This window comes from Amborella trichopoda, chromosome 13 (assembly GCF_054954075.1).
Source record: "Amborella trichopoda isolate Santa Cruz 75 chromosome 13, AtrichopodaSantaCruz75HAP2 v2.0, whole genome shotgun sequence".
In the NCBI taxonomy this organism is placed as follows: Eukaryota; Viridiplantae; Streptophyta; class Magnoliopsida; order Amborellales; family Amborellaceae; genus Amborella; species Amborella trichopoda.
Window position 1 is genome coordinate 33277529 of NC_142348.1, and position 21687 is coordinate 33299215.

Genomic DNA, 21687 nt, shown 5'->3' on the forward strand with positions numbered 1-21687 from the left:
TTCGTTCATTTATTTTATGCAATCAATAATCTCACACAAATATTGCGTGTATATATATTCTCATATTCATCACAAAAAACATATTTTTATAAATATATATATTATATAACATTAAAAACAAAAGAACCCTAAATTCCTAAAATCAAGCTCCAAAAAATCCTTAATTCCTAAAATCGAGCTCCAAAAAACCCTAAATTCCTAAAATCGAGCTCCAAAAAACCCTAGATTCCTAAAATCGAGCTCCAAATTATTTTTTTTGTTGTTTAAAAATCGTTCTTTTATTTATTGCAATAAATAATACTAGTCAAATATTGTCTGAAAAATCCTAAAAAAGCTGCAAAAATAAGAAAAAATTAAATAAATTTGGGTTCGGGCTTACCTTGTCTACTTTACTATCAAAATCGAGCCCCAAATCTCTCCATTTCAATGAAATCAAGAGTCTTGAAGTATATGTATCTCTATGATGATTAAAATCTCCAACCCTTTATTGAAAAAAACTGAAAAACTAGGCTAAAATCAAATGAATGGCGGATTTTTCATAAAAAAACTGAAGAACACCAAAAAATGCACCAAACATTCGCCAAAATTGATCTAATCTTGGAGTTTTTTATTTAATATTGATGGATTCATAGAAGATTTGAAGGTAAGGTACAATAATTGAGCAAAAAAAAACAAAAAAAAGGCAGGAAAAAGCATAAAAAGCTGCAAAAATGGCGGATCACAGGTTCTGCCCAAATAACGGACACTGTTACAAATAACGACTATTATTTTCTGTGGCGCAGTTATTTTGTTATATCGCCCGATATAACGTCAAACTAGGCCGGGTTTTACAAAACTGGCTGGTTTTGTTAAAAAGTGGCCGGTTCTAAGCCAAACCGGCCAGTTTTTTTGACGATTTTTTTCAGGACAAAGTGTTTTTTTTACTAGTACACTAAAACCAAACCTAACCGGAATCATCATCCCACTGGTAGCGAGCTAACCGGCCAGTTCTAGTTCCGACCAGCCTATTTTTCGATCACTGCTATAGACATATGAAAATCTTAAAAATGGACGGTCTAGATAATGTGTTACAAAATGCACTATTTTTTAGACTCAAAATCTTTTTCTTTTTTTCGTATTTATACATCTCGATGTCGAGATGATCAATTATAGGGGTTTTCAACACTAAAACATCCTTTTTAGATGAATTTTTGAGGTGCATCTTTAATTCTACATTTTACGGTTGCAACCTTATATAAACTTTTTCCATGATCAAAATATTGTTGTGCTCTGATGCGTGGAAGCTCTAAACCCAACGAGTTGATTTTTGGTAATTTCCCAAACCCTTACCTCTCATTGCCGAAATTTTCACCCTTTCTCATTCTAAGAGAATATCCCCTCTCACATACCCTCTAACATAGCCGAGTCATTCAATACATGGATTTTATCTGATCGGGTGGAGCCGATCATTTCAATGTGAGAAGAATTAAGGGTACAGTTGATGAGCAGGTTTAAAGAGAAGAGGGAGTTAGCTAATAGTTGGAGCGGTGTGCTAGTTCTGAAAGCCCAAGAATTGCTCGACTTGCGAAAGATGAGGGCACGATTTTCATACACAATTATATCTGCCATGGATACACAGTTTGAGATCCACTATGCAGGGAAGAAGTACGTTGTCGATTTAACTCCTTAGACATGCATTTGTAGGAAATGGCAAATCTGTGGCATATACTTGAAAGTACAAAACTATACAAAACACTCAATACACTCAAGATTAGGAGCCAACGCCTTCTCTTGGGCGGATACTACTTCTTTTGGGTATTATGCCTTCTAGTCTCCTCAATCATAAGCTGTGTGTACGGGGCCAATGTAAGGACCAAGATTTCTTGGACTAAGAGTGCATGACAGTAAAACTGCTCATGGCAGCAAGAGTGCGTGGCAGTGAGAGAGCGCACGACAGTGAGAGCGAGCGGCAGTGATAGTGCGCGCAGCAGTGAGAGCGTGCGGAAGTGAGAATGAGATGGCAGTGAAAGTGCGTACGGTAGTGAAAGTGCGTGCAGCAATGAGAATGCACGCGGTAGAGAAAGTGCGCACTGTAGCAAGAGCACGTAGCAGTGAGGGTGAGTTGTACCACCGCTGTGTGTGTCAGAGACGTGCTTGTCAGTACCGTACGTGTTAGTGCTGTGCACGCCAGAACCGTGCATGATCAGCCACAGTGTTAACCACCTACCCACTGGGAATACTTAAGCTTTCTCTTCCCCTCACTGTCTCTCTCTCTCTCTCAGTGCCCAACACTTAGAGCCCATTGTGACTCCATTGACGAACCATTGTAAGAAGCTTGAAGTGGACCGTGAGAGGGAGCTTTGGAGGCAACATTGCACATCAGGTAAGTGGATCGACCACCATTGCACCAAGTTCGTAGAGGCATGAAATTAAATACTTACAAATATTATTTTACTGAACTGATGCCTCTGTTGTATGAGAGGTTTTAATGTTGAGAATGAGCCTATTGCCCACAAAAATCTGTAGAAAAGTGTCTATGTATGCCTAAAGTAAAATGGAAAAGATTGCAAGATGATGTCTACTATGAATTGAAAGTGGTTCGGTATCCTTTTGAAGCATGCCCAGTAACACTGTGAAATTTTTTGAAACATTCATGATTTTATAATAAGATTTTTAACAGCCAAATGATATCCAAATAACTTCAAATTACTGCCATTAGAAAGATATGTGAGTCTACTAAAATTTTCATGTTTAAATAATATTCAAAGTCCTCGTAAATGAGAAGTTTTGCCTCGAAATGTGTAGGTATGTCACTGTTAGCATAGCTCATTGAAATTTCTAACTATTGCCACTATTGTCATGGGTTTTGATTAACCAAATGAGACCCATCTACCTTTAAACTATAACCATTTGAAAGATCTATGTGTGTGTTTAAAGTTGCATATTGAATTTATTTCGAGATTCTTTCTAGATTGAAAGTTACGTATAAATTTGTGAGGATAGGTCACTGTTGACTGAGTCCACTCGACTTTCAGAATTGTTACCTTGTTGTTACGAACTTTTGAATGACCAAATGGAGTCCAAATACGTTCAAACTGCTCCTGTTAGAAGGATATGTAGTTTTACTTGAACTCTGGTCTTGAAACCATTTTAAAATACTTTATGGATTGAGAGTTATAAGTATACTAGGTAGGACATGCCACTGCCTCAACTGTACAGCAAGTTTCAGATGGTATGCCTCCACTCTACTGAGCTTTTGAATAGTCAAAAGGGGTCCAAACATTTTCAAGCCACCTCCATTTGAAAGATATGCATGTCTATTGTAAAATTTGCTTTAGAACTACCTTCGAATTCTGAACAGATCGGAAGTTACATCCCTGTTTATGATAGGACGTCATTGCCTTAAGTTGTAAGAAATGTGAAACTGTGACACTAATATTGTGACACTGTAATACTGATATTGTGATACTGTGAATATTGATACTATGAAACTATAATACTGATATTGTGATCCTATAATATTGATATTGTTATACTGTGAATGCTGATACTGTGAAAATGTGAATACTGATATTGTGAGACTGTGACATTGATATTGTGATACTATGATACTGATACTGTGATATTACTATATTGTGATATATGCAAATACTGACCACTACGCAATGGGACACCCATTAGTAGTTGGTACTATCACACTGAGAAAAACTATGCTATTGTTATACTGTGACACTGACCGCTACGCAATGGAGCACCCATGATAATAGTGGTCAGGAGGTGAAACTGAGTAACATGATGGGTAGCTCCCCCCAAAGGTTATGGGCACTACGCATTGGATCACCCAATGGTAGTGTAACGCCCTCTCGCCAGAAGGGCACAAGGAGAGGGTCGTGTCTTGCAAGGCCACCACTTATCAAAAGCCCCAAAGCGCTTTGTGAGGGGAGTACAAAGTGGGTCACCCACTTGTCATTGTCTTCCCTCCTGAATGAGGGTAGAGGTTTCTAGCTACAGGATTGGCTTGACCTGAGCAATGGAACTTCTACTTCAGGAGTAGGCTCATTTAGTTTATATTGTGTAGAATTATGATCTGTCAACCTTACTGTTCTATTACACATGGAATGACTGATATTTAGGCACTGCATGTTTCTGATAATTGGACTGCATTTATTCTTATACTGCTAAAGTACTGAAAGGAACGGATAGTGAAGATTCTCTTTTTACATGTGTTAATGGGGTAGATCTAATTACTGGGCTGTTAGCTCATTCCCTTCCTTATTTTTCATCCTTGTATAGTGATAGCTTCTGACAGCCGGATGAGAGGGCAGCTGATCGGTGCGTTGGGATGCATAAAGCTTGGAGTAATGAAGGGATTTTCGAAGCTTCCTTTAGTAGGTGGTTAGTGGTGGTGCCACTTAGCTGTTCGTTGATGTTTACCTTGTATTTTGTGGGCCATTAGTGCCTTGAACTATTTGTAAATAAATTTTGAAGAAATGGTTGTGTATGGACATGACTTTGCTTTTGCTTAAAATATCTGTCTTGGTGAATATATTTTTAATTCTATTTCGTGGTTTGCTCTTAATTCCCCCTGTTTTATAAGCGTTGAGCCACTCTCACTTGAGTGATGTTCGCTACCTCACGTCTTGATCCCGTACTCTGTCGCTTTCCGCATGTACGGTATGGGGACATGGAGCGTGTGACAGCCATGCCTTCTGCAGCATGACTACTTTCACTTACTACACCACTTCTGGGCTCGTCATGCTCCTCTTCATCATTTCCTTGACGTTGAACATTTGTCATCCTGGCTTCTATTTCATCTAAGTCCACAGGCATAAACTTAGAAAGAATTTCAATGCCTTGTAAACACGATTAAAAACTTCAAAATACCACTTTTGTCGCAAACCAAGTGCCGCTGCTAACAAGGTTGTACTAGTCTGAACTCCACTAACTTGCAAAAACAAGATACGTAAATATAATATTAAAACAATTTCATAGGACTAATAGGTAAGTATAAAATTAAAACAATTTTCAAGTCAATACCAACATTTCAACTAGCATCATGAGCTCATATCGAGTCAACCAATGATGGATTTTGTCTGAATTAATATTTCTCAAATCTCGTTGTCCACCTTGTCTACTAGACCTCTTACCAAAATAGATGGGATTTATTGATATGCCATGTTTGCTTCAAACTACCGACACACACGTTCCGGCATATATGGCTCGGCAATATCGTCAAATATCAAGGTCGTTATGCACATTGTTGTTTCGAATGCCTTCCGCCTATCATATGAAATGACATCATTAGGCTTGAAGTAGGGATTCCATATTACCTGTCATATGATATGAAATATCACATACGACAATTAGTCAACAAATAACTATAAATACTTAAAAATAATCAAAATCAATCCATAATAAATCTTATAATATCAAAGTTAACACTAACATCTTTAGGTTGGAGGTTATCCAATTCTTATCTAATTGGAGGCATTAGGTTATGTAGATTTCCATAATAGTTCTTTGGTGGCTTCCATCTTTTTGCTCTAGCCATATTTGGAGAGATGTTACGTGGTATGGCCCTCATATGCATAATATGCTCATAAGACCAACATTGTATTATATCAAGACATGATAAACTATATTTATTTTTAGAAAGTAGTCTAAACTATTATGTTTAAGTAAGATATGAAAATATGATTTACCTGCATAAGAGTAACTGAACCACAAAAATATCTTCGCTTGAAAGTACAATCCTTTCCAAGGGAACAATACAGATATGCGAGGGCTGCAACACCCCAACTATATATGTTGGCTTCCTCAATATGCTCAAATAATTGTTAATACTTCATTGGCACTGTTACCTGCAATGAATCTGAGAAAATGGTGACGCTGATGAGGAAGAGCAGGTAGGCACGTGTATACTTAAGAACTTGCACAGGGGTTGCATCGGGTGGCAATTGATGAAATTTGGCCTTCAACCATGAATGCTTGATGACTGCCAAGTTGCCTCTAGTGGGGACTTCACCCAAATTGTCTTCTATAAACTCTTGGAGGTCACTAATTGGATGACATGTAACAGGGTCGCCATCCATAACGAGTCTCAATGTCTCGTAAGCATCAAATAATGCAGCTGTCATGTCACCAATTTGAATATTGTAATGAAAAGAATTGGTCTCAGAACGCCACCTCTTTGCATTGGCTGTGACCAAGGATAATCTATTCGACCTGGCTAAATAATAAATAGAGCACCCAACCCAAACGCATTTACTAATTGAACTTGCTCATTGGTTATATACCAATAATTGATGTGTGTTTTCATCGATTCTTATTTCTTATTTTTTCTGAAATACAACAAATAGACAACATATGAATCACACTACATAGACATGTACTTTCCATATAATGTTTAAACATACTGCAATTTATTAAAAAATAACGAACCAATGGAAAGAGAAGATGAATATATGCATATCCTTATCCTTCTTGAATATAATAGGATGAATGATCTGTATGCAATTGTAGCAAACTAGGGCCCTCAAGATCTCTTAAATATCCCCCTTTTGGATGGATATGAGTCATAATCACTGGAACCCCATGTGATCACCATGTTAATCATAAGGTTACATATGCAAAACTTAACTGAATAACTGATAAACAATAACGACATGCTATTATAAACAGAAAAGATGGTCAGTTTTAGACCATAACCTAGTGTTATGGAGCTTTTCAACTTAACCTATAGGTTCTAATAGAAGTCTCATACTTGGCTTATCATCATTTTCCTCTTTTTACCATTAACCATTACAATAAAAAGCACTAATCAAGGAAAAGAACACGATAATACAAAGGAATGAATATCGAGATACCAAGAACTCATCACGCATTTGCATATAGAATCATTGAAACAATGCTAAGTCACATATTAAACCTCCAAATAGGTGATCACAAATTTACGTATCGAACTAGCTCTCAAATAAATCTAGTCACAAATTATTCTATAAAAAATATTGAAGCATAAAGTTATTTATGTCCTATATACTCCTAAAATCACAAGCATTTGCAAATTGTTCAATACATGAATAAATAATATACAAATTTTCATTTTCAAGCTACCCAATCTGTCATCAAGAAAAATCAACCCTTTCTTAAGATATCACTAAATCTATCACAAATATGTACTTAAAACTATCTAAGAGTATCAAAGTTAACATACAATCTAATATAATGTAAAATCTACCCAGCATTCAAAACAAAGCAATACATCAACAATTTATGCAAATGTGTTACCTCACATACATGATCAATTAGAGTTCTGTGAATTTCCTCACAGATACTAAAAAAAGGTAATCAACTCAATACAACCTTGTGTATAAATTTTGAGTTCTAAAAAAAGCCCAAATTTCTAATTCTTAAAACCCCAAATTTCTAAAATCTTATACAATCAAAATCGACCCACAAATTAACTAAAATTAAATAAAATTCATAATAAACAACTAGTGTGCTTGAGTATAAACCCTAAATCAAAATCTGATACAATCTAAATTTCTAAAATTGACCCACAAATCATTTTATATATACCTTCACTATAGATAAAAAATCTGTGAAATGCCTTCAAAATCCAAGAAATGCCGTCAAAATTCGTAAAAAATCCTGAGGTTCTAATATATTCCAAATCTATAGAGTTAGGTTATTTGTGAGAGAGTCTTTTTTGATACGCACAGAGCATACACAAAGCTTTTTTGAGACGCACAGAGCATACACAAAGCTTTTTTGAGACGCACAGAGCATACACAGAGCATGAGAGTAGAGAACATAAGTGTTTAAGCTATCGGGGCTATTTTCGGTGATTTAAAACCCAAAATCATGCCCATTTCAGATTTTCAAAAATAAAAAAATGGTACTTTCGTCTTTTTAAAAAAAAAAAACATTTTGAAGTGAAAAAAACAGACATGCGAGTAATAACCGAAAATATTTAGTATTTTGATAATAACATAAATTAAAACGGATATTTACCTAATTTTCTCTAAAATGTATGAACAAAATACATGTAGCCTATATTTTCATGTGAAAAAAATTTCCAGAGATTAATTTCATATGAACCAATCCATAGTATTGCAGCATTTTTTTACTCCAGGTCAAAGTCGGTCATAATCTGTTAATTTACAAGCAACCAGCGTTTTGTAAATGGACATTACTACCACCAACCTTTTGAAGCCCAAATTCTAGCATAAAATAATGGCCCAGTTAAAAAATGCTCTAGTAGATTAAAATAAATAAATAAACAATAAAAGTACAAAAAAATATGGAAAAGTTTTCCATGTGACTCAACTCACCTATATAGTATATGTGGCCTCTCGGGTTGCAGTCGTCACATCTTAGTAGATGGCTAAGATGGCTTGAGACACCATGTCATAAGCAGGCTTTTTGAGCATCAGATCTTGATTTGACAGTTTAAAGTATTTTACTTTTAATCTTTATTTTATGAATCATGCTATAATTATGATTGAAAATGATAAAAATAATAAAAAATATTTTCCATTTTAAAAAGTTATCAAAATACCCCTGAAACTTCTTGACAAATTTTGATTATTTATTTTATAAAAAAGTATATTTTATTTTTTTGCTAGGTGTGCCCCAATTAGGAGGTGTGACACTCAAATTTAAGCCAAAAACGTTTTGTAGACAAAAAGACGTATTGTGACATGAGCAATCCTAACCGATGATTCAAAAAATCCTAAACGTCAACGATGTTGGGATGATAAATTTGCTAGATTCTCCCAACCTAGACATTATTAGAAAGGGAAATAAGGCCAGAGTGATTTCCAAACCAAGTATGATGATGACCTGGAAGTCATAAATCCTTGTACCATTCTTTTGTCAGACATGCTTTTTTCATTTACGGCTTCGAGAACTTAACAGTGAATTACCCTGCCACATGACATGTCCTTGTCTCTCACACCCTAGTCAAAGTTCAAGCCCTACACCGAGATGGCTGCCTTTCGAAGTGGGCCACCCTTCTTAGGGTGGTTCGCCTAAGACAACAACCCATATCCCCAACCCAAAACGAGATAAAAAGGTTCATTTTAACCCTATGGAAGTTCATAGTGCCCAACTTTTTCATCTTTATCAGGTTTCCCCGGAGGGGGTAATATGGGGGCATTGAATCTTTTAACTTTTCTTCTTGGTCTCGCATGACATGCAAGTACGTTATGTTGTAGCACATCCTCTTCTACAGCACCTATTCAAAGCTCCTACCGGAGCAAGAGTGTACATTTATTCCCTAATAACAAAATTTGGGAATATGTTTTTGATCCTAGATTTGGGAACCCATCTAAAAATCACTATACGATTATAATCAAAATAAAAAATTTGAATTTTTAGTTCTCACCCTTCAAAAAAATGTACAATTTCTATTCAGTCTTGAGGTATTATGCTTTTTCTAGTCCACAAGGAATGTAATTTGGAAGTTATTTTTATTACGACAGCAAATGGTTTGAGGAAGTTATATCCCCAAAAAATACTCCTAGATTGAACTCTGGGATTAAAATAGGTAGTATGATATGTGGTGTGCCCCGGTAGTCCTTTGTACCCCTCACCCAAATTTCCTGTATGTCTCGCTCGTGAGACAGTAGGGATGGAAATTGGCCTAGGGCCCGGCTCTGTTAGGCCCTAAAAAGCCAAAGCCTAGGCTACAAAATGTGGCCTGAGAGCCTAGATAGGCCAGCCAGTGCCAAGGCCAAAACAAGGTCGGCCCAGCCCAACCTTTATTTCTTTATATTTTAGGTTTTGTTTTTTAAATTTTATTAAGCCAGCCTTGATTGGGCCAGGGCCAGGGTTAACCCAGCCCTGGCCCAGCCCATCGCCAACCCTAGAGACCGTAATATTATGTGCCTCCAACAAATAATGGAACTTTTACACTGGGAAGCTCCGTAGTGTTCAAGTTTCCTATGAAGTAAGTTGTCTGAGGGGCCATCTATCGTCCAATCTGAATATGGACGGTGGTGATTAACTTACCATGGCAATGGTTCGTCGTCATCTAATCCATAATGTTCATCGTGAGAGTCAATGTCTATGGTTTTCTAATACACCATACTTGCCATCTAAGCTTTCAATATGATACGTAATATTGGCCATAAGTTTACGAGAACTGAATAATTAATTAACAAATTTCTATTTTATAGGATATAGAAAATATTTTATAATCTATCTTTCCATAGGGGAAAATATTATTTTAGGATCTTAATTCAAATTTGTGGGGTTAATTTTTTTGAAATAATAATAATAATAATTTGACTTATATACCTCCTCAAAAAGAAATTTAATAAATTTACAAATTGTAATTTGTTTAGGATTACAAACAAGGAACACATTGTTCAGGATTATTAATTATGAATAACTAGAGATTTGTGTTAGGGTACGGTTTGTATAGAGCCGAGGATTTAAACAATCAAAGGAAAGTGCACATTCAAATAGTGTCGAGAGATGTGATCTCAATACTAGAAATGTTTGCGATAGTCTTTAAATGTATTTTCATCTCAAATTATAAAATCTAAATCTTCAAAAATAGTGTAGATCGAGCAAATCCATGAAAACTTGAAAATCTTGAAAATTGATGGTAAAAAAATGTATTACAAGATGCATTATTTCCAGAACGTGAAATCCATTTTTTTCTCATGTCCATGTATCTTGAAGACAAGATGATCAATTTGATGATATTTGGAAATCAAAACAAGTTTTCTAATGAATTTTTTGAGTTGCATCCTAATTTAATTGTTTAGAGCCTCACCCTTATATCAACTTTTTCCTTTATGTTACTCATGCAAGGCATTTAGGTGCTAAATGATAAAATGTCCTTAGTTGTTCATCACTACGAATCCTAAAGAGTGTATCCCTTATTTGTAATCCCAAACAAACAAGGATATCTTTGTCATTTTTTTAGGGTCTTTTGGGGTTCAAATTATTGAAATAGGCCAGATTATTCCTCCTTCCAAATCCTAAACAAGAGCAATTTGGTTATTATTAAAACTTCTTGTTAAAAAATACCAAAGTAAAATATCAAAGAAAATATAACCTTTAAATATTAATTGAGATCATTTGACTCTTTTAATGAAAAAATAATATTGTCAGGAGTTTTAACCCTTTAAATTATTTTTTTCTTAATAGAAATTTATTTTTATTTTAATTTTATTTTATAGAAATTCATAACTTTATTAATCAACGATTAAAAGAAATTACAAAATCTGAGAAGACATTCTCAATTAAAGAAGTTCCTTCTTTAGCAAGGAAGTCTACTAAAACATTGGCCTCACAGAAGACATGCACAAAGGAGAAAAGAAAAGGTCTAAACATATCCCAAAATTGTAACAAGATGGACCGAAGTTTCCAATAAGACCCTAAATTTCTTACCACATAATTTTAAATTATAGAAGAGAGCCAATAATTCTACACCATTTATAGTTTGGTCTCCCAGTGGACCTGCATAAGAAAAGACTATAGATCCATTCCAATCTCTCACCACTCCTTCAAAGCCAGCAAGACCTGGAAAAGCTTTTTAGAAGTGGTCCACAAATTGACTAATGCTCCCAAACATTAAAATAGGGGATTTGTATGGCCTCAGCCTCAAAATTCCCACCCTAGTTCCAAATCAATTGGTGCACTTCAATGGACTACCCATTTCAAGGAGTCTCCATGTGACAATATCTAGTGTTTCCAAAAATCAGCTCATTATTTTTCTAACGTTTGTCACAATGTGAATTAAGTAAGCAATATTCAAAAAATTTGCAGCCCTGCAAATCCCATAACATGGTGCTTGGTAAATGGTGAACAGGAATGCCACGTTGCCCTTTCTCTTTCAAATCATGGATTCACTTTCGCAAGGTTGTTTGTTTCCGATCCAATCTTCATGGAAATTCCTTGTGACTTTTCAACACATTTCAAGTCCTCCATCCATCCATCGGTGGGTCTCTCGCATGTCATTCGTCCGAGAAATTACATATTTTTTTTTTTGGTCCTATAACTTTCCCGAAAAAGGAAATCGAGATGAAAAGTTACACGGATGTTGGAAAAGGGGATTGGGTTGTGGGGGTAGCACCCTGTACCCTATTGATCAGATTTTTATTCCCACCATTAACACTATCCCACTAATACCTTCAAAAAGCTTTGAAAAAACGTATCTTTCTTACTGAATTATTCAAAAAAAAGAGTAATACGCACATCATGCGTATGTCATATAAGACACTGTCTTGGCACCCAACCGTTTGGACTTTGGACCTAGTTAAGAGAATGTCAAATAAGACATTGTCGTGGCACCCAATTGTTTGGAATTTGAATCTAGTTAAGGGAAGCAATGGTCAGAGGCACCCAACCTGGTTAGGCTGACCCTAAAAATTTAGGTCCGGACCACAAAATGAGCCACGATGGCATATCCAAAATAGGGTTGGGCCACTGTGGTCTGAGTGTAGGGGTGAGGCGGGCTTGGGGATGGGCGATGGCCAGCCTAGTTCGGCATGACTAGCCCCTCTTTTTTGTGTTTTATCTTTTTATTATTTGATTTTATTTGGTCTAGCCTGGCCTAGCCTTAACAGGACCCAGCCTGAGAGGGTTAAGGTTGGCCTAGCTTGTTGCCAACCCTAGACACAACAAGCATTTATGCTCGTCTCTCATAGGTGTACACATCTTGTGTATGTTTTAACTTACCCTACCAAAATTTAAGCCTACTTACCCAAAAAGAAAAAAAGAAAATATTTATGTCGCACTCTTGTCCCTATCAGGGTTAGTTTCCACAATGGTAACATACCTTTCTCCCAACTCCTTTTCATACTTGAAAACATTTTTGAGAGAATGAGGTTGTCGTGGTGGTAGCATCATTTGTGCTCCAGCTAAGGTCTAGGTTTTCATTTTCACCTAATATATTAAAAAGCCACTAACGATTTCAAAAACGAGAAGGGGCTCGTCATCCCCACTGAATTATCTAAAAAAATAAAAAAAAATTGGCACCTAGTTTCTTCCAATTGTTTATTTACATACTTAAAATAACAAAAGCATATGCAAATATTTTCTTACTAGAATTATTATTTTTAGATTTTAAAATTTATTAATTTTTTCATATTTATGATCTCTATGTTAACGATTACCTATCCTTAAAAATTAAGTAAAAAGACCCATCTAAAAAATAGAGTTATTAATAAGCCTGCATTTCATTTCTATACATGCGGACATGGCCGCATAGAAAGCGGGTCCAAAAGAAAAAACAGAAAACGTTTATTTACCACTCGGGTCCCTATGGGCTGGTCTCCGCGATAGTAACATACTTTGCTGCAACCCTTTTCATACTTGAAAACGTTTTTCGTACCTTTTGACTTCCAATTGACGCAAACGGAGCCCCTCCCCGGTGTGAAAATAAAAATAAAACCTACTTCCTACATTATGCGGGCGCCTCCTTGGGGACCTATAAATATCCTCTTCTGCAATGAAACGTCAAGCGCACGCAAACGGAGCCTTCATGGTGTGAAAATGGAAGCTACTTCCTACGTTATTCCGGCGCCTCCTTGGGGGCCTATAAATAACCTCTTCTGCTTACAGGAAACCCAAACTTCGCACTATTCTCCCATAAGGAAAAGTTTATAAAGAGCCGGGGCTCTAAACAATCAAATTTTAGTCTACATCAAAAATTTTATTAGAATAATTTGTTTTGATACTCAAATATCTTCAAATTGACCATCTCAACATCAAAATGCATGAACATAAGAAAAAAATAGATTTTAAGTTCTGGAAATAATATATTTTCTAAAATAATTTTGGACCGCCAATTTTTAAAATTTTTAAGTTTTCATAAATCTGTTAATCTACACTATTTTTTAAACTTTAAATTTTATAAATAAATATAAAAATATATCTTAAGACTATCAAAAAGATTTCCAATATTAAAACCAATTCTTGTCACTATTTGAAGGTTGGCTTTAATTTGATTGTTTAAAGCCTAAGCTCTATACAACCCGCACCCTTCCCATAATTCACGTCAGACAGATATTAGAGTATTTGAGAGAGAGAAGTAACAGTACTCAAATAGAGAGAGACCGAAGAATTATAAGTTTGTTAGAGAGAGAGAGAGGTACTAGAAATCCTATTTTAGTGGGTGTTGCGATTTTTAGAGAAGGAGATGGGGAAATATATTGAAGTATTAGTTAGAGAGATGAAGCAAAAGATGCGTGAGATGGAGGTCCACAATCCATACTCCATCTGCTATTTGTTGTATGAAATCATGCTCTCCCTACTTACCCAAAAAAAATCATGCTCTCCGGTAGTGGCAACAGGCCGGGCTATCCATGGCCCTAGCTCATCACTTGTCCCCATTTGGCCCAGGCCCCGCCTAAGCCCCAAAAATAAATAAAGGACAAAATAAAAAAATAAAAAAGAAAAGAGGGCTGGGCCGGATGGCATTGGCCTTAGCTCGCCCCTCGGGCCAAAGTTTGTCGCCTAGGCCCCACTTTTTTAGTCCGGACCATCCTACCGTAATCTCCCATTGTTATTTTTTGAGTTAATTACATACACCCCTTAGATAAGTAGGAAAATACAATATGCTCCCCTTGTATGTGAATATTACATCTAATGTCGGTCAATGTGACTTTTTGTTTGGATGAAATTACCCTCGATCCGGTGATGTAATCCTCGGACTGTATTTTATATTTTTTTTTTTATTTAATAGGGGCGGTCCAAGATTAGAATATTCAGACCGATCATTTTCTACTTTTAGAAAAAAAATGGTCCGAGGTCCCCATCCTCAGATTGCTCGTTATTTTTGTAAAAAAATAGCGGTCCGAAGTTAGAATTCTTGAACTAATCGTTCCCTATTTTTTAAAAACAGTGATCCAAGGTCTCTATCTTCAGACCGCTCCTTATTTTTTACAAAAAATAGCAGCCTGAGGATGATTTTAAAAAAAAAATAGCTGTACGATAATGTTATCCTCGGACTGCTCCTTCCCTCCAAATTATATATTCTATGCAAAGTGTCTAATTCTGTTTTGCTATATAGCGGGATGCAGCTGAACTTTTAACATTGCTATATAGCCGGATGCAGCTGAACTTTGAACATTGCAAGTTCATGTTCCTCGAGCTAAACTCAGCATTATTAATAAGTACAAATAATCACGAGAGAGAGAGTGGGTATTGAAAGAGCAGATTTTAAAGATTTCGGTGTTTCAAACGAGAGAGAGAAACAGAGAAAGAGCGGTCTGAAATGGGGACCTCGGACCGCTACTTTTTAAAAAACAATTGAGTGGTCCGAAGATGATGACCTCATATCGTAATTTTTTTTTAAGAAAAAGAGAATGATCAGTCAAAAGATTCGAACTTCGGATTTCCCCTATTAATATTTGACCCACTCTATAAAAAGACTGCCAAATAACAAAAATACCTCAGCTTGTTCGAGATTATAAAGAAGGAAAACATTAGTCAAGGTCCTCAATGAGGATTACTTAAGGGTATTTGTGTTATTTCATACATGCAAAGCATTCGTGTGCAAAATGATAAAAATATAGCTAATTTTTTCTACTTAATAATCCAAAACAATATTTTCATTATTTGTTACATATTTACCATTCTTTTGGGGTAATCGTAGGGGTCACTTATAGTTATGATCCTTCAAAATCTTGACCAAGGGTAATATGGGAAATTTTATATTGAAGGTAATTTAGTGAAATGAAGATAAATAAATATTCTATTAAATGTTAATTGAGATCATTTGGACCAGTTAATGACTTTGTATATGTGCAAATTGGCACTACTACATTGTTCATATTTTTGGTCTTTATTCTTTTGATGTTTCTATTCTCATTTACCCTTTTTGAAATTCTAATTGGACCACCCAAAATAAAAAATATTTTATTTTTTGGGTGACTTGAATATTCAACACCTTCTAAAAAAACTAACTTCTAAACTATTTGAAAAAATACATATGAATCATATGATTCATTGAACTAAAACCCTTGCACCAATAATATCGTCGTATTAGGGTTGGACTTTATTCATGGAAACAAAGAGAAGCTCTTGCTTGAACATTCTCCAACTCGATGGTTTTCTGTCGTTCTTGTTGGATTATTAAGGAAGAGATGGAACCCTCTCCCAGGATTACTGGCAGCATCGTGAGACTTGGGATCGCAGAGATCAGGCCCTTTCCCAGAACAATGAGAACTCAAAATTGATTATGTGGCCTACCTCTCCAAGGTCATGAAACCTTTCTTAAAGAGGGATGGAATGAAGCAGATCTCCAACGTTTGGCTGAGTTCCTGAAATATCTGAAAAACGTGACCCTATAATTCTGGGAGGTGGGTGGTCATTTTCTGCCCGTTAGATAACGACACTCTCTCTCTAAAAAGCCTCCCTATTTTAACGATAAACATTAAATTATAAAAGAGAGAAAAATGGCACGTTTAAATGCCCCATGGCCACACACACACGTACAATCATCTCCTACTTGGTCATGAGGGCCAGATATAGTGAAATATCATAAAGCATTTACCACTTAATGAGTTTAACATTTATGAGCATATTTTTGTCATGAGGCTTTTCACGCTAATGCGGTTATACATTTCATAATATCCAAAGTCATGTCATGGGGTTTCTCACGCTAATGCGACTTTTCCTCACATGACCAAGACATCAAAGAAAAGGATCAAATTTGTGAGTTCCAGACTTAAATATTCCTAAGTCTCATCAAAGCTACATGCTTTGATAATATTTCTGCAATCAACTCCTTTATTACAGGGTTTGCAATCATATCTAAAGATGGCAAATAACATACAGTTATTTCATTCTTTCCAATAATATCATAAATATAATGATAATCATTTTCAATGTGCTTACCCTAATATACATTGCTATATACATTGACATATATGACCATATATACATTGACATATATGACCATATATATGCTTATTATTTGTTTATACAGTTATTAGTGTGTAAGCAAATTTAGGTTGAGAAATCCCATTGCTTTGGTTTCTTTCCTGCCAAAATGCACAATAAATTTCCCAAGATTTTACTTCTACTTATGTTTGACCATCACTTCGGGAATGATTAACATTGCTAAAACATAACTCAGTTCCCATCAAGTTCCATAGACATCTCCAAAAATGGCTAACAAATATTGCATCTCTGTCTGATGTGATTGACATTAGAATGCCATGCAATCGAATAATCTCTTTAAAATAGATTTTCGCACTGTTAGAAGTATCCATAGTTTTCCTGCTGGCAATAAAATATGTCATTTTGGAGAATCTATTTTACCACCAGGAATACTGACCCCATACCTCTTTGCGTTCTTGTCATACCCAAAACAAAATTGATATATTCCTATGCAAACAGTGGAGGAGGCCTACCCCTTCTTCTATTCTTACATTGTCGTCATCGTCTTGTCTAACCTCAAAGCGGACAGGGTCTCTAGCAAAGGTGACACTCAAAGGTCATCTTGGTTCACACAAAGCCTCGGTGAGCCAGATTGGCTCACCCCTCATCAAGCTTTCGCCGGTGAATTCGTTAGTGCCAAGCTCCCCTACTCATGGGTGGTTCTTCACTTCTGGAATGACACCTGAAGGCTGGGCCATGAAGCTAGAACAAAGGCTTCACCACCACACGTAAGTCACTAAGGGGTGGCCTTATCGCCTTGTGCAGAAGGCAAGACTATCATCGGCTGTGTAAGGTATCCACAAAAATGCTAAGGCGTAGTGCCGACTGCGTTCACAAGGGCATATTGTAGGCTGGTCACTTAAGGCATAACGCCGGCTGCTCTTATAAAGGCTATCGTTGTCGCACGACTGAAGAAGCTATTGCTGTGCATAGAAGGCAGGGCTATCGCCATCTCACGACTAAAGGGGCTATCGTTGTCTCACAACTAAAGGGGCTATCGCTGTCTCACGACTAAAAGGGCTATCGCCGTCTGTATCTAACATTGGCTGCACTCAAGTTGTTCACGAGCATCACAAGTGCAGCACACCACGTCCCTCAAAATTTGAGCATGCCGCTTGACACTCACGGTGTGGCCTATCACCATTCGTGCGGAGGGTGACCATTTGTCGTCCCATTGCCCTTCACCTCCTCAACCGTTACAGGTTTGCGATGCCCCGGGTTCTCACTAGTGTTTCCTCTCCTCACCAGGAACTCACCCCTACTCTTCGAGAATCCCTTCCCCGTCTTTTCCCTCTCTTCCACTAGTGACCAAAGCTAATGAAAAACTACTCGGAGTCCCTTGAAATCCCGTTGGGACATCTCGGTTTCCCTTCCTCGTACTTCTACAGTTCACCCCAACTAGCTAGAATTTCACTATGTTTCCGGTGAGCCCACTGCTGCTCCTCCTTCCTCTCTTCCGATAACTAGAAAATTATCAACAATCTATCAGCAACCACGGAACTACCAAAAAATCACGCTCCTGGAAGTAGTCAGTAACCCTTGGTTTGTCCCTTCTACCCCCACAAAAAGCATTGGAACTCTGACAGGATAGCACTGTGACTCTCACAATTCCGCCAGAGTCTCAGTGAATCTTTATGAAGCCCCGTTTACCTGCTCGAGAAAGCCTTGGCACCCTCTTAAAATGTCCACAAGCACTTCGCGAAGGCTCACGACCTACTGAAGTTCACCGGAAAGCTCTTGAATGCCTGTACACTGTGAGTTTTGGTCGAAAACTCTTGCCAAAAGTCTCTAGACGGAAGCTCTGGCTCGCTCTAAACTCTCTTCATTATTTTACCTAAGGTAAAACAGTAAAATGGGGTTTTACCCCCTTTTATAAATAGAGGTTACGCAAAGCACCCCCCACAAGTTCGAAATGACACTCCAGTTCTCGTCTCCAGACGACGATAAGTTTAGGTCGGGGAGGTTCAAGCCCGAGGCCCTAATACTAATCGCTGCCGCCTGTGCTTCACCAAGTGCTATCACCGTGTGCTTCACCAAGTGTTATCGTCACGTGCTTCAACAAATGCTATCATTGTGCGCTTCACCAAGTGCTATTGTCATGCGCTTCACCTAGTACTATTTCCAGAAGATATTACCGTGCACGTCACAAGAAGCTAACATCGTGCGCCTCACTAGAAGCTAACGCCATGTGCGCTCATCCAGGGACTGACACCACTTGTGTCATTCAAAACCTAGCGTCGTGCGCATGCTATGGCACTCCCATCTGGACCATCATTCTGCATCCCTAGGGAGGTCATTCCCTACACCACAGCCAACATCAAGTCTTCAGTCACGTCTCTGTTCTCTATGGAGTCACATCCCCTTACCTAAATAGTCTAGATGCACGACCCTAAACTGCATGGTCCAAACTATATGACCCTAAATTGTAGCGAAGGTTTAGTTGCACGACCTTAAACTGCATGGTCCTAGCCGCATGACTTTAAACTACATAGCCATGGTCCGAGCTACAAAACCTTAAAATTGTAACGCACGTCCCCTGTAGTAAAACGTTAAACGACGCGACAAATAATCCATACGCATGACTTTAAACTGTGAAATGGATGCACCTCTCCACCAGGTGTATTCTACCACTAGCCCCAGTGGGGTTACACATGTGCTCTGGACTGTCATTCGCAGTGGAGCTACATGCTGGCCACTGTCCTTCATCCTCAATAGGAGTCATCCATATTGCAGCCCATTATCCCTAGTGGAGTTAGGGTCATTCTTATTTCTTCAATCCCCAATGGGGTTACATCTGTGCTCCATTCTCAACAAAGTTACATGCATACCATTGCTCACTATCCCCGTGGAATCATATTTACCCCATTAGTGCCCAGTGGGCCCGCTCCTCATTGAACCAGTGTCTTTATCCCCTACGAAGCTCCACTTACATGGCGACTCACCTAAATGGTCTAGGTGCACGACCCTAAACTACACGGTACAAACTATATGATCCTAAACTGTAGCGAAGGTCTAGTTCTACCATCCTAAACTGCATGGTCCTAGCTGCATGACTTTAAATCGCAGAGCCATGGTCCACGCTATATGACCTTAAACTATAGTGCACGTCCTGACCATATGAAGTTAAAAGGCTTAACACCATGGTCCAAACTATATGACCTTAACCAAGCTATATGACTGTAAACTATAGTGCACGTCCTGGCTGCATGACATTAAGCTGCTTTGCATAGGTCCAGGAGGCATGACCTTAAAATTGCCCCCACACAGGCATACACGCCCTTTACGTGCATCTTCACTCACGCCTTCCCTAACCGACTTGTTCGTGCATGCACACCACCTTCATTACTTCCCCAGTGAGTCCATTCACTTCATTACCATCATCCATCATTTCCCACTACGCTTCACCCATGTCATACTCAGCGAATGAGTCACCACATTTCACTCACCATTCATACATCATCCATCTTTCATAAGTAGCCTTGTGCCATCTTCCCAAAGTGAGTCAAACAACCACCATACTCACTATATGGTCTCCACAGACTGTCATTCATCACCACCATGGTCCAATTGTATGACCTTAAACTGTAGTGCACGTCTTGACTGCATGACATTAAAAGGCTTCGCACAGGTTCCAAAGGCATGACCTTAAACACGACTTCACAAAAAAATAAAAAGAAGAAAAAAGAAGAACAAAAGAAGAAAGAGAAAATAACGAGCATGGTGTATACCTAGATAAGAGAACGACATGAGTAAAAATGACGGACGGGCATGGTCATGAAACCATGAGTAAAAGACTTTCGTGAAAACAAAAACTCGAGCATGGCCCAAAAGGGCATCGTGAGTAAAAATAGATAAAAAGGGTGGACATGGGTAAAAGAGCCTAAAAATAAAGGAGGTTGGTGAAAACCGTCTTTACAACGTCACTTTCCAGTCTAGGTGAAAACCCACAAAGATCGCTTGGACCAATAAAGCAGGTTAGTGCAGCATCACGGCCTCAGTCGGCACCCAATTGTCAAACTGACGTAATTTTGGCTAGCAAGGTCCACACAAAATCCTCAGCTATCAAGATCTAATAAAAAACACAAGATGGCTCACTCGGGAGTGAGAGCCCCACAAGATCTCCCAAACACCAAAATCAAAGAAGAGTCCTTAGGGGTGAGCATGATGATCGAAAGATCCCTCCAAAATCAAAGAGAGTCCGTGAGGGTGAGGACGATGACCGAAAGATCCCTCCAAAATCAAGTAAGAGTCCTTAAGGGTGAGGACGAAGACCGAAAGATCCCTCCAAAAACAAGAAGAGTCATTGAGGACGAAGGCCAAAAACTCCCTCCAAAAATAAGAGTTCTTGAGGGTGAGGACGATGACTGAAAGATCGCTCCAAAAACAAGAAAATCATTATGACAAACCAAAGACGCCGACGAAGGCAAGAAACTGGCAAAGCCAGGGTGAAATCTGTCAAAGACTTCAAGGTGATGCCTTGCCATGAGGTCGCCTCGCCAAAATCCCTCCCTAGTCGACAAGCCCAGACTTTCGGGATAGGCCAACAAAAATCCCCAGACTGGACCTGGTAGGATAGGGCCCGCAGAGTTACCCTAATTGTCAAAAGCAAACCTGGTGTAGCAGCAAACACCGCCGACCAAAGGCTCTTTAGCTGTCAATCCAAAAATAAAGAAACCCAGACCAAATGGGAATAGTGCTCTAAAGCGTGGCACTTGGCTGCCAGATAGGCTTGATTCTAACCAATGAGGTCCTAAAAAATCCTCAGTTGTCAGAATCACAAATAGTCCCTTGAGGGTGAGGACT